Below are 14311 nucleotides of genomic sequence, written 5' to 3'. Positions count from 1 at the left end.
ATTCGCGCTGGTGTGGAGGGGGAGTGGAGATCGCTACGGGGATTAGTCCCGCCCACCCGCCAGCCGCCTTTCCTTCTCATTCTTGGGCTCTCGGCCGGGCATTGGTGCAGGGCGTTGCCATGGGACCCAGCCCCGCCCCTCGCCTGTAAGTGGCTGGCCGGGAGGCAGGCGAAGTTTCAAACGGCTGCCAAAGGCTGAGCAGGATTCGGAGGGGAATCCCACGCGCGTTTACATGGGAGTAAGCCTCGCCGAACTTCGGGCTGCAACCCTACGCATTACTTCCGTGGACTCCCTCTTCGATTCCTTTTAAATGTTGACCCTGTTTTACTATGATATCCGGAACCTGCAAACTGTGGTTTAATTCAGATACCATGGGCTACCGTTTTTGGCCCACGTGCTAACCATAGTTGCTGTTAATGCAGAACGATAACTCCGGGGAGGGACCATGGGCGTAGCCAAGGGACAGCTGCCCCCCCTCAAGTAAAAATACTTAACTGAGGTTCTGCCCCCCCCAACATGAAGCCTTCCCCCCCCCACAAAAATCCTGGCTGCACCCATGGGGTGGGCTAGACAGGTTTTTTTTTGCCCAAGGGGAATCTTCCAGAAGGGCACCATTGAGGCTCTCAGCTGTGTGTGTGTGTGTGTGCGCAAATGCACGTAGGGGGTGCCAAAATTTATTTGACCAGGGTGAAATAAAGCCCCCCACCCCTGTTAACGCCATAGCACACTATGGTTAGCACTCAATAGGAAACAGAGGAAGGCCTGGTATGCAGTGCTTCCCCCCTAAAAAAAAATGTTTAGGGGTACTCTCATTTTGACTCAAGAAAATCACCATTTTATAGTTCAAATCGGGGGAAATAAATACAGTAAATGGACAAAGATTCACAAAATGTTTAGGGGTATGTGTACCCCTGCGTGCCACCTGAAGAAAAGCACTGCTTGTATGCCATGGGTTTTCTGCTACAAATCATGTACAAATTATAATCATCTTCATCTTGCTCTCTTTTGGTTTTGACCATGCAACCTTTCAGCTTTAATTGCCCTGGTACAGAAAGAAGAAGTGGGGTTAAGTAACTGGGGCAGAATCAAGGGGTTTGTGTTCAGCGTTGTTGGTGACCTGTTAAAATGTCACTTAAGTCATTTTGCCCGTCTGACTTTCTTTGTGCCAATCATCTACCTATTTTCTGTTTCCTCTTCTCAGAGGTTGCTTTCAGAATCAGCTATCCATTACCTTGTGCTCTTGTCTGTGGGTGTTTACAAGAATCAAGGGTTAATCCTAGTGGTGCAGCAATAAAACTGCTAGTGTATTTGCAAAGCTAAGCAGGGTAGCAAAACCTGCATGTGAGGTTCTCAGATCTGCACATTGGTTTCATGCTAATTCCCCTGTGGAGTACCTGTATATTCAATATAAAGGGATTCTGTAAAGTGTGAAAGCAAAAGAGAAGAAAATGGCTGGAATGTTTTAGGTCGCCTACAGACTGCCAGTATTTTGCTGGAGGTATTCAAGCGCATACCAGAACTTTAAAGGTAAAGGTACCCCTGACCATTAGGTCCAGTCGCAGACGACTTGGGGTTGTGGCGCTCATCTCGTTCTATAGGCTGAGGGAGCCGGCGTTTGTCTGCAGACATTTTCTGGGTCACGTGGCTAGCATGACTAAGCCACTTCTGGCAAAACCAGAAGAGCACACGGAAACACCGTTTACCTTCCCGCCGGAGTGGTACCTATTTATCTACTTGCACTTTGATGTGCTTTCGAGCTGCTAGGTTGGCAGGAGCAGGGACTGAGCAACGGGAGCTCACCCTGTCACAGGGATTCGGACCACCAACTGATCGGCAAGCCCACCGACCGATTGGCAAGCCCAAGAGGCTCTGTGGTTTAGACCACAGCACCACCCGCGTCCCCTCACCAGAAATTTAGGTTCATGCAATTAAACTGGGTTAGTAGAATAAAGGCACCCTAGTGCCACAAGACACCCTAGTGCCATCCATTCTGAAGGAAATCAGCCCTGAGTGCTCACTGGAAGGACAGATCCTGAAGCTGAGGCTCCAATACTCTGGCCACTTCATGAGAAGAGAAGACTCCCTGGAAAAGGCCCTGATGCTGGGAAAGATGGAGGGCACAAGGAGAAGGGGACGACAGAGGACGAGATGGTTGGACAGTGTTCTCGAAGCTACAAACATGAGTCTGACCAAACTGCGGGAGGCAGTGGAAGACAGTAGTGCCTGGCGTGCTCTGGTCTATGGGGTCATGAAGAGTCGGACACGACTAAACGACTAAACAACAACATCAGTGCTACAAGTCCACTTTCAAAAGAAGCAAGACTTTTTGTGGTTAGGAAGGTGAGGGGGGAACGCAGTGAAAAGTGTGGGATGAATGAATGATTTAATGGGGAGAGTTCTAACACCCTGTAAGCAAATCAGGATGTTATTGGCATCCATCTGTTTTGAGATACAGTGGTACCTTAGGTTAAGAACTTAATTCGTTCTGGAGGTCCGTTCTTAACCTGAAACTGTTCTTAACCTGAGGTACCACTTTAGCTAAAGGGGCCTCCCGCTGCCGCCCGATTTCTGTTCTCGTCCTGAAGCAAAGTTCTTAACCTGAGGTACTATTTCTGGGTTAGCGGAGTCTGTAACCTGAAGCGTCTGTAACCTGAGGTACCACTGTACTTAACTCTTGCCCCACTTGTGACTCCCAACAGCTGATATTCAAAGGCTTGCTACCTCTGATAGTCAGGAATACAAGAGAATGCTTCCCCCCACCAGCCCAGTTTCAGAGGTAGAAAGGCCGTCTGAGGTGCCAGAGAAGGCATCTCCAGGCACATGGGTGCCTATGACTGATGTGCTGCTTTCAAACCTCTGATTCAAAGCTACAGTACTATTGAAGCTCTGGAAATGAGGCAGCAAATTATTGAGAGGTGAGCTCCGTTCACAGACACTGGCGAGAACCAGTGGGGGTGTAGCGATTAGGGCAGAGCTTTCCAGTGGCATAGCGTGGGTTGTCAGCACCCGGGGCAAGGCAAGTAATTTGCGCCCCCTAACCCGTGGATTTGCGCCCCCTAACCCTAACTCCCAGATGTTGCGCTCGGTGCGGCCGGCCCCCCCTGCACCCCCCATGCTACGCCACTGGAGCTTTCCAAACGCTTCATGTCACTGACACTTTTTAGACACGTATCATTTCACGACACAGTAATTCAGTTTCACTAGCAAATCAAAGGTTAAACTAACCCCTTTCCAGCCCGAGCGTTTGCACGACACATCTATACTCTGCAGCCGACACACTTAACGTGTCGCGACATGCAGTTTGGAAAGCTCTTGATTAGGGTTTTGGACGAAGACCTGGGAGACTGGGTGGCCTTGGGCCAGTCACTGTCTCTGAGTCTAACCTACCTCACAGGGTTGTTGTGAGGATAACATAGGGAGAGGGAGAGGCGTGTTCACCACCCTGAGCTCCGTGGAGGGAAAGGTGGGATGTAAATGTAATTAAAAACAAGACCAATCCTGGCGAGCAGTGGGGCTGGCTACTCTGCAAGGTTTTGCCATTTTGCTCAAGCTGTACAGCTTGGCAGCACTGCAAAACTGACCCCTGGGGTGGGGAGGGAGAGGGCAGCCCTACCTATTTGGGCCCAGGACGGTTCTGCAAATATAACAGGCAACCTTTTTAGTAAGGCGCTTCTGGCAAACATCATATCCAGCTATTCCTGACGCCTTCCCTCTTTGCCAGTTTTTTTTTTGTTTCCTCTCTCTTGCTTTCTAGCTCGCCTAGCCTGTTTTTGCACCTTTGCCAATCCTTGTGTTGAGCTCTGCTAAAAGCCTCGGGTGCTCCTCACTGGTGCTGGCTGGCTGCCTGCCTGCCTTTCAGTGATCAGGAGAGGGGGAAGGGGAAGAAGGCAGGTTTGCTCCAGGCGACAAAGGAGAAAGGAGTGAAATGCAACCAGAGAAGCAGTAGCAAAGCTGCAGTTTCCTGCAGAACAAGGATCTTTATAGACAAGGCAAGCAAGGAGCTGGGTGGGGGGGAAGGCAGGGCTGGAGCCTGGAAAGAGAAAATGAAGAAAGGAGAATTGTTGTAGAAGCAAAACACACACAGAGAGAGGGATTTCTGAACAGCAGGGTTAGACAAAGGGCCCAACTACTAGGAGAGACACAACAGAGAGGACCTTGAGCTGCCTAAGTGCAAATAAAAAGTTTTTGGGCAAGCCAAGAAGGGTGCGGGCTGCAAGTCTTATTTGCTCGGAGGCTCTGTGTCATTGTCACTCGACCTAAGCCAAAAGGGTTGGAGACGAAACAAAGACAAACCAGGCAAGAAATGCCTTCGTGCAAAATGGATAAATGATATTCATTGGTAATCATGACTTTTAGATCACATCCACACACCATGCATGCAAAAGGCATGACTCTCCAACAGAATCCTGGGAACTGTGGTTTTAAGAGCATAAGGCAAACCTGCTGGATGGGGGCAGTGGAGCATCTATCCCAGCATCCTCTTCTTCCAGGAACCAACCAGGTGCCTGTGGGAAGCCCGAATGGTTGCCCCTCGTACAGGCAACGCTTCCCAGTGCCTTTAACAAACTGCAGTTCCAAGGGGAGTCAGGTAAGCCATGCACTCTAAAGGTCTGGTGAGGATGTAACCTTATTCACACAGACAATCAATTGCCTTGTGCGGTTTCCCCATTAAGGTGCAGGCTAGGGCACAGCCCTGCCAGTTATAATCCCTACACACAGTTTCAAACACCAGCGACGAGAGCACAGTGGTAACGTGAACATAGCCTGGATCAGTATTCCAGTAGTGATGTATGGAAGTGAGAGCTGGACCATGAAGAAGGCTGATCGCCGAAGAATTGATGCTTTTGAATTATGGTGTTGGAGGAGACTCTTGAGAGTCCCATGGACTGCAAGAAGATCAAACCTATCCATTCTGAAGGAAATCAGCCCTGAGTGCTCACTGGAAGGACAGATCCTGAAGCTGAGGCTCCAATACTTTGGCCACCTCATGAGAAGAGAAGACCCCCTGGAAAAGACCCTGATATTGGGAAAGATGGAGGGCACAAGGAGAAGGGAAAGACAGAGGACGAGATGGACAGTGTTCTCGAAGCTACCAGCATGAGTTTGACCAAACTGCGGGAGGCAGTGGAAGACAGAAGTGCCTGGCGTGCTCTGGTCCATGGGGTCATGAAGAGTCGGACACGACTAAACGACTAAGCAACAACAGAGTACTGTTTAATAACAGCAGCTCTCAAGGGTTTCTGAAAGCCCTTCCACAAAGGGCTAGTGAACAATTTAAAGGAAGGTGGCGTGCTGTGAATCTTCCACCCCTCCAATTCCTTTCCCCCATCCATTTCTCTTTCTTCTGGAATAAAATATGTGTACACAGCCTTTTAGAACCAGTGCCTGAATTTGCTTGACTTCCTCTTCCCTCCTCAACCCTTTTTCCTTCTGTGTCTTGACTTCAAAATGGCAGGGACACTTCCTTGAGATTTGCCCATAGCTCTAGTGGGAGCTGCAACCTTCTTTTCCTCTTGCACGTTTGCTAACGGAAACATGCAATGCTTCCGGCCTCCTCCTCCAGGCCACCAGATCTTTTCGCAGATCTTGCAAGTGAGTCACAAGCTTGGAGCAGCTGCCTTTCAGCCCTGCTGAGGATTCTCTGCTCCCTGCTACCACCACTGGTCAGAGGATGGAACTGCAGGAGTTTCATGCTCTGACCAACCTTTCTGAGCCCTAGGAGTCAGCTGACTGATAAAAGAGCCAATTACAGCCCACTTCCTGCCATATGTACTCCCTAATAAGGAGACCTCCCTGGCTGGCTTTTCAGCATAGCCAGTCTAGCCGCATTCTTTGGTCTTTGCTTCCTCCCTCCAGCTGACATGTGTCTTCTCTCTTCCTCTCCTTTGGTCCCAAGAAACATTGTTTTTAGTTCTTTGTCTGGACCATGAACCTCACCCTTGCCTGCCTCCTTTGCTTGTAATTATTATTTATTATTTATACCCCACCCATCTGGCTGGGTTTCCCCAGCCACTCTGGGCAGCTTCCAACAAAATATTAAAATACAGTAATGCACCAAACATTAAAAGCTTCCCTAAACAGGGCTGCTTTAATCGGTCTTCTAAAAGTCTGGTAGTTGTTCTTCTCTTTGACACCTGCTGGAAGGGCGTTCCACAGGGCGGGCGCCACTACCGAGAAGGCCCTCTGCCTGGTTCCCTGTAACTTGGCTTCTCGCAGTGAGGAAACTGCCAGAAGGCCCTCGGCGCTGGACCTCAGTGTCCGGGCAGAGCGATGGGGGTGGAGACGCTCCCTCAGGTATACTGGGCCGAGGCCGTTTAGGGCTTTAAAGGTCAGCACCAACACTTTGAATTGTGCTTGGAAACGTACTGGGAGCCAATGTAGGTCTTTCGAGACCGGTGTTATGTGGTCTCGGTGGCTGCTTCCAGTCACCAGTCTAGCTGCCGCATTCTGGATTAGTTGTAGTTTCCGGGTCACCTTCAAAGGTAGCCCCACATAGAGCACATTGCAGTAGTCCAAGCGAGAGATAACCAGAGCATGCACCTCTCTGGCGAGGCAAACAAAATGCATGCCGTTTCCCACAGCAGATGTAGAAGAAGAGGAGAAGACTTTTGGATTTGAGATCCCGCTTTATCACTACCCGAAGGAGTCTCAAAGCGGCTAACATTCTCCTTTTCCCTTCCTCCCCCCCAACAAACACTCTGTGAGGTGAGTGGGGCTGAGAGACTTCAGAGAAGTGTGACTATCCCAAGGTCACCCAGCAGCTGCATGTGGAGGAGCGGAGACGCGAACCTGGTTCCCCAGTTTATGAGTCCACCGCTCTTAACCACTACACCACACTGGCTCTCTAATCTCTAATGTGGATGCTGGTAGCTCTTAGGTTTTTCAAAGACTGCTTCACCCAGCATGCCTTGCTGCAACCTGAGATTTCTGGTTGTCATTTTAAAAACAGGAACCTAATTCTGTCTGCAAAGCAGCTCTTCCAGATTGTTGCAATGAGCAGACTGGGTCTCTTTTCCATCACACCCAACAAAATATGATTTATGATGTATTTGTGATGTTCTGCTATGTTCTGACATGTTCTTATTATGTATTGTTTGCAAACGACTCCGGGACTTATTTGCATGAAAAGTGGCACAGAAATAAAATAAATCACATAATCATCCCCCCCTTCACCTTCCTACTTTAACATCCAGCCTGCTTTGTGACAGTTGCAGCTGGGCCTCATATTATATATCTAGTGTCATTCTTTTGATTCCCCACTCCCGCCAGACACTTGTTGGAACCTGCCATTTTTACCTGCGTAAATCCTTGCCTGCCTCTGTGGTGCAGCACTTAGCGTGTTGCTAACTAAAACCAGGGAGTTTGGCTCCCCACAGAATTGTGAAGCTTACTGGGTGAACCTAGGCCTCTCTCAGCCTACCTTGCAGGTTTGGTTTTGGGATAAAAATCAAAGAAGGGGAAGGTTATGAACATCACTCTTGACGCCTTGAAAGGGCCGGACAAAAAGGACATATTTAAAAACAAGTTATGAATGGCCCCACTGCTACACTGAGAACAATGGAAGAAGTATTACTGCTGGGCCGACCCTACCATTAGACAAGAGTGAGGCAGCCGCCTCGGGTGGCAGAAGCCTGGGAGTGGGCATAGACCCAAGGCCTTCAGCATGGTGGCACCTCCCCTTTGGAAATTCTTTTCATACCTGTTTCAACAAGCCTTTTAAGCGCACATCTTTATTCCAGTCTGCCTCTGTACTGGATTTGAAATTGTTTTTAATTGCTTTTTTAAAATATATGTGCAACTCTTTTAATTGCTGGTTGTTTTGACTATGAGATCACAGGTGTTGTGCAATGCCAGGTCTATAGGCAACAAAACCGCCACCCTGCGAGATTTCTTTACCTCGCAGGGGGTCAACCTGGCTTGTGTGACGGAGACCTGGGTGCGCGAAGGGGTAACTGTTACCTTACGAGAGATGGCGCCCCCGGGTTTCTCCATCCCCCACCAGTCACAGACTGTGGGCCGGGGGGGAGGGGTGGCATTATTAATCCGGGAAGATTGTTCTTTCAGGGCTCTACCATCGCCATCGATCCCCGGCATTGAATGTGTTGGCCTAGTGTAGGGCTCCGAGGAGAGCTTGGCTGTCTGGCTGGTGTACCGGCCACCTAGCGCACCAGCAGCCACCCTGTCAGGCCTGCTGGAGGCGGTGGCCGGCTGGGCCTTGGAGTTCCCTAACCTATTGGTATTGGGAGACTTCAACTTCTATGCTGATGCCGCTCCCTCCTCACAGGCTCTGGACCTGGTGTCTTCCATGGCGACACTAGGGCTCTCCCAGTTTGTTTCGGGCCCCACACATCAAGCAGGCCACACGCTGGATTTGATCTTTGGTGCCGGTATAGATGTGATCATGTCTCCTTCGATGAAGGTGCTATGGTCTGATCACTTCGCTCTGAAAGCCAGGATTGACTTTCCACCCCCACCCTGCTTAGGTGGCGAGCCGATTTGGGCTCGCCCGCAGAGGCTGATGGACCCTGATAGATTCCGTCAAGCCTTGCGGGACCTGCTCCCCCTGGCGATTCATTGACTGAGCTTGTTGAGGGCTGGAATACCCAGCTCCTGGCAGCCATCGATGAGATCGCACCTAAGCGCCCTCTGCGACCCCGCAGAAACCGGGCTCCCTGGTTTACCGAGGAGCTTCGGAAAATGAAGCGGGACCTCAGACGGCTAGAGCGAGTATGGCGGGGTGCCCGTGACGGAGCCTCAAGAACATCTTATAGGGTTTTTTTATGAAAACCTATGAGATGGCTGTGAAGGCCGCTAAGAAGTCTTACTTCTCGGCCTCCATTGCATCCGCTAGCTCTCACCCGGCGCAATTATTTAGTATAATTCGGTCTTTAACGTCCCTTGAAGGACAGCCAAATTTAAATAACAATCTGACACACAGCTGTGAGGCATTTGCAAGCTTTTTTGTGGAGAAGGTCCTGTTGCTCCGCCATGACCTCCCTGCCAATTTGGATACAATAAAGGAACTGGAGGCCCCTCGACTGTCCTCGGGTCCAGTATTGGACTATTTTGACCGGATATCTCCAGCCGATGTGGACAGACTCCTCCGAGCTGGAAAGCCCACCACCTGCCCTCTTGACCCGTGCCCGTCATGGCTGATTAGAACGTGTCCAGACGAGGTGCGGGCCCCCCTGGGGGATATCATCAATTTGTCCCTTGGCACCGGGATATTCCCAGGGGAATTGAAGGAGGCAGTGGTGCGTCCGCTCTTAAAGAAAACATCATTAGATCCCTTAGATCTATCCAATTACCGCCCGGTCTCGAATCTTCCATTCCTGGGTAAGGTGATTGAGAGAGCGGTTGCTGAACAGCTTGGTAGGTTTCTGGATGAAACATCTGCTCTGGATGCATTCTAGTCCGGCTTCCGCGCTGGTCATGGGACCGAGACGGCTCTGGTCGCCCTAACAGATGATCTCCGTAGGCAGCTGGATCGAGGCGGGTCGGGGCTGCTGATTCTTCTAGATCTGTCAGCAGCCTTCGACATGGTCGATCACGAACTCCTGGACCACCGTCTTGCCGACGTGGGGATCCAGGGCACAGTCCTTCAATGGCTGCGCTCGTTTCTCTCTGGTCGGGGACAGAGGGTGACGCTCGAGGGGGAATTGTCATCGCGCCACTCCTTGGTGTGTGGAGTGCCTCAGGGTGCGATTCTCTCCCCGATGCTTTTTAACATCTTTATGCGCCCCCTCACCCAGCTTGTCCGGAGTTTTGGGCTGGGTTGCCATCAGTATGCTGATGACACCCAACTCTATCTGTTGATGGATGGCCATCCTGACTCGGCCCCAGACACACTGGCGAGATGTCTGGACGCTGTGGCTGGATGGTTACGTGGGAGCCGGTTGAAGCTAAATCCTTCGAAGACAGAGGTCCTCTGGCTGGGGCGGGACGATATGGGATTGAGGGGGCAACTCCCATCTCTTGCGGGGGTGCAATTAGTGCCAGCACCGTCCGTTAAGAGTTTGGGTGTAATCTTCGATTCTTCCCTATCTATGGAGGCGCAGATTACAGCTATAACAAAGGCGGCATTTTTTCATCTCCGCCAAGCTAAGCAGTTGGCCCCTTATCTCTCTCGCCCTGACCTAGCCACTGTGATCCACGCGACGGTCACCTCCAGACTGGATTATTGTAACTCGCTCTACGTGGGGCTGCCCTTGAGACTGACCCAGAAACTCCAGCGGGTGCAGAATGCCGCGGCGAGACTCCTTATGGGGTCTTCGCTGCGAGATCACATTCATCCGGTGCTATACCAGCTGCACTGGCTCCCGGTGGATTACAGGATCAGGTTTAAGGTGCTGGTTTTAACCTTTAAAGCCCTATACGGCCTAGGACCCTTGTACCTACGGGACCGCCTCTCCTGGTATGCCCCACAGAGAAACCTACGGTCTGCAAATAATAACATCCTCAAGGTCCCAGGCCTCAGAGAGGTTAGGCTGGCCTCAACTAGAGCCAGGGCCTTCTCGGCTGCGGCTCCAATCTGGTGGAACGCTCTGTCACAAGAGACTAGGGCCCTGCGGGACCTGACATCCTTCTGCAGGGCCTGCAAGACAGAGTTGTTCCACCAGGCCTTTGGTCAGGGCGCAGCCTGACTCCCTCCTCTGGCAACCTGCACAGAATCTTGCTTAATTAGTTGCCATTAATTCGATTTTAATTGATTTTTATAATGAAATATTTTTAGAATGTGTGAATATCTATAGTTTGATTGTTTGATTGTTGTTAGCTGCCCTGAGCCCGGCTTCGGCTGGGGAGGGCGGGATATAAATAAAATTTATTATTATTATTATTACTTTGAGATATTTTGTGGGAAGTCGTTTAAGTAAGCAAGCAAAAAAGAAAGAAGCCGTTAAAGTAAACAAGCAAAAAAATAACTGTCCCCATGCCCAGAACTCAAACCAATAGCTTCAAGTTACAGTGGTGCCCCGCAAGACGAATGCCTCGCAAGACGGAAAACTCGCTAGACGAAAGGGTTTTCCGTTTTATGAGCTGCTTCGCAAGACGAATTTCCCTATGGGCTTGCTTCGCAAGACGAAAACGTCTTGCAAGTTTGTTTCCTTTTTCTTAACACCGTTAATACAGTTGCGACTTGACTTCGAGGAGCAACTCATAGAAAGCAGTGTAAATAGTAGCCTTTTTTGAGGTTAGACTTTGGTGATTTTTGAAGCTTTTCCAAAACTTCTTTTGCAGCCATTTGGTAAGTTAAGCTTTTAAAACTTTTTTTGGGGGGGTTGGATTTTGGGTTGGGGTGTTTGGAATTCAAGGACTTGGTGTTGGGGAGGGGTTTGCAAGAATCTGGAAGCTTGTGTTTTTTCCCCTGCATTTTTATGATTTTCTATGACCATTGGGCCACTCTGCTGTTTTTTTTTTTTTAAATCTGGATTTGAATTTCTGTGTGCTGGGTGGCTGGGGGAACAGTTGGGGAGGGGGTTTCAAGAATCTGGAAGCTTGTGGGGTTTTTTCTGCATTTTTATGATTTTCTGTGACCATTGGGCCACTCTGCTGTTTTTTTAAAAAAATTCTGGGTTTGAATTTTGAAATGCTCTTTACAGTATGTGTGACTTTAAAGAGCACTTAATAAACTCTTGTTGTGCCAAATTTGGCTTTGTTTGGACTTTATTTGACCATAGGAACGCATTAATTGATTTTCAATGCATTCCTATGGGATTTCGTGCTTCGCAAGACGAAAAATTTGCTAGACGAAAAAATTCGCAGAACGAATTAATTTCGTCTTGCGAGGCACCACTGTACAAGAATGGAGATTCTGACTAAACATCAGGAAAAACTTTCTGACGGTAGGAGTTGTTTGACAGTGGAACGGAATCCCATGAAAGGTGACAGACTCTCTTTCCTTGGAGGTTTTTAAGCAGATGTTGGAGGGCCATCTTTCATGGTTGCTTTAGCTGAGATTCCTGCATTTCAGGGGGCCGGACTAGATGACCCCTGGGTCCCTTCCAACTCTGCAATTCTATGTTTCTAGATACGACTATACTAAGGTGAGGGACACGGGTGGCGCTGTGGGTTAAACCACAGAGCCTAGGACTTGCCAATCAGAAGGTCGGCGGTTCAAATCCCCGCGACGGGGTGAGCTCCCGTTGCTCGGTCCCTGCTCTTGCCAACCTAGCAGTTTGAAAGCTCGTCAAAGTGCAAGTAGATAAATAGGTACCGCTTCAGCGGGAAGGTAAACGGCGTTTCCGTGCGCTGCTTTGTTTCGCCAGAAGCGGATTAGTCATGCTGGCCACATGACCCGGAAGCTGTGCACCGGCTCCCTCGGCCAATAAAGCGAGATGAGCGCCGCAACCCAGTGTTGGTCACGACTGGACCTAATGGTCAGGGGTCCCTTTACCTTTGCCTTTATACTAAGGTGAGTGCTTAAACTGTTGATTTTTCTCTCTCTTCAGCTGCTGAAATAGCCTAGCCTTTTCTGCCCTCTAGTGATCGTAACCACACACTGCACCTTAGACATTAGAAACTTCCATTCTTTCCCTAATACAAACCGAGTCCAGAACTAGCAGCCAGGCGACTGGAATCGTGACTTGACGGCTGTCGGTCTCAGGGGCCACGTGAAGGCTGCCAACAATGCCATTTCCCACACTGGGAAACTTTGCACAGATAATGCCTGCTCTGTCTATGGTCAGTGGTTTTTACTGGGTTGTTTTTGTTTTTATTATGTATTTTGTGTTTTTAGATTGCGTCGTAACCTTCCTGAGAACTGCGGGTATAGGATGGTATACAAATGTAATTAATCATCATCACCACCACCATGATTATCATCGTGGGCTGGCCGAGTCGGGACAATTCAGATGGTGGGTTTGCCAAGGACTGTCCGTGCAATGAGAGTTGTGGCCCCTGCTTCCCTCTCCAGCCCCCCATCTCCCTCTCCACACCTGTCGGGGTCTCCCTCTGATGCTTCCATGGTTCCTGTCCATGGCCCCCACCCCAGCACCATAAGATGCTGGGAGCCAGTCTGCCTTTCCACAGGGGAATGTTCTGCCACTCCTGGCAGCCTCTGGGGAGGCAGAGACACTTTCCCTTTCACCTAGGTAGAAAGGTAGAGGAGGAGCCTGTGAGAAATTGCAGGAATGCTCACTGTTTGCCTGCCCTAAATGTTATGAAAATGATGTGCAGATGGTATTTAACACCAGCTAAACATCACCTTGCCAACAAAGGTCCGTATACCGTATTTTTCGCTCTATAAGATGCACCAGACCACAAGACGCACCAGACCACAAGACGCACCTAGTTTTTGGAGGAGGAAAACAAGAAAAAAAAAAATCTGAATCTCAGAAGCCAGAACAGCAAGAGGGATCGCTGCGCAGTGAAAGCAGCTGTTCTGGCTTCTGGGATAGCTGCGCAGCCTGCATTCGCTCCATAAGACGCACAAACATTTCCCCTTACTTTTTAGGAGGGAGAAAGTGAGTCTTATAGAGCAAAAAATACGGTAGTTAAAGCCATGGTTTTCCCAGTAGTGATGTATGGAAGTGAGAGCTGGACCATAAAGAAGGCTGATCGCCGAAGAATTGATGCTTTTGAATTATGGTGCTAGAAGAGACTCTTGAGAGCCCCATGGACTGCAAGAAGATCAAACCTATCCATTCTGGAGGAAATCAGCCCTGAGTGCTCACTGGAAGGACAGATCCTGAAGCTGAGGCTCCAATACTTTGGCCACTTCATGAGAAGAGAAGACTCCCTGGAAAAGAACCCTGATGTTGGGAAAGATTGAGGGCACAAGGAGAAGGGGCGAGATGGTTGGACAGTGGAAGACAGGAGTGCCTGGCGTGCTCTGGTCCATGGGGTCACAAAGAGTCTGACACGACTAAACGACTAAACAACAACAAACTGGCTAAAATGTACAAGACAAGAACTAATGAGTGTTGGAAATGTAAAGAAAGGGAAGGTGTCTTCTACCACATGTGGTGGACTTGCAAAGAGGTAAAGGCTTTCTGGGAAATGCTTTATAATGAGTTAAAGAAAATGTTTAAAAATACTTTTGTTAAAAAACCAGAAGCCTTTTTACTGGGTATAGTGGGTGAAGAGATTCCGAGGGAAGATAAAAGACTGCTTATGTATGCAACAACTGCAACAAGAATTCTTTTAGCCCCAAAATGCAAACAAGAAGTACCAACGAAAGAAGAGTGGCAGATGAAGATGATGGACTTTGCAGAACTGGCGAAGCTGACAGGAAAAATCCGAAACCAGCATGATCAAGTATTCCAAAAGGACTGGAGTAAATTTATATGATATCTGAAAGATTATTGTAAGC

The sequence above is a fragment of the Podarcis gaigeae genome, assembly GCF_964106915.1.
Source record: "Podarcis gaigeae genome assembly, chromosome: 1".
Lineage (NCBI taxonomy): Eukaryota > Metazoa > Chordata > Lepidosauria > Squamata > Lacertidae > Podarcis > Podarcis gaigeae.
This window is presented reverse-complemented; position numbering follows the sequence as displayed.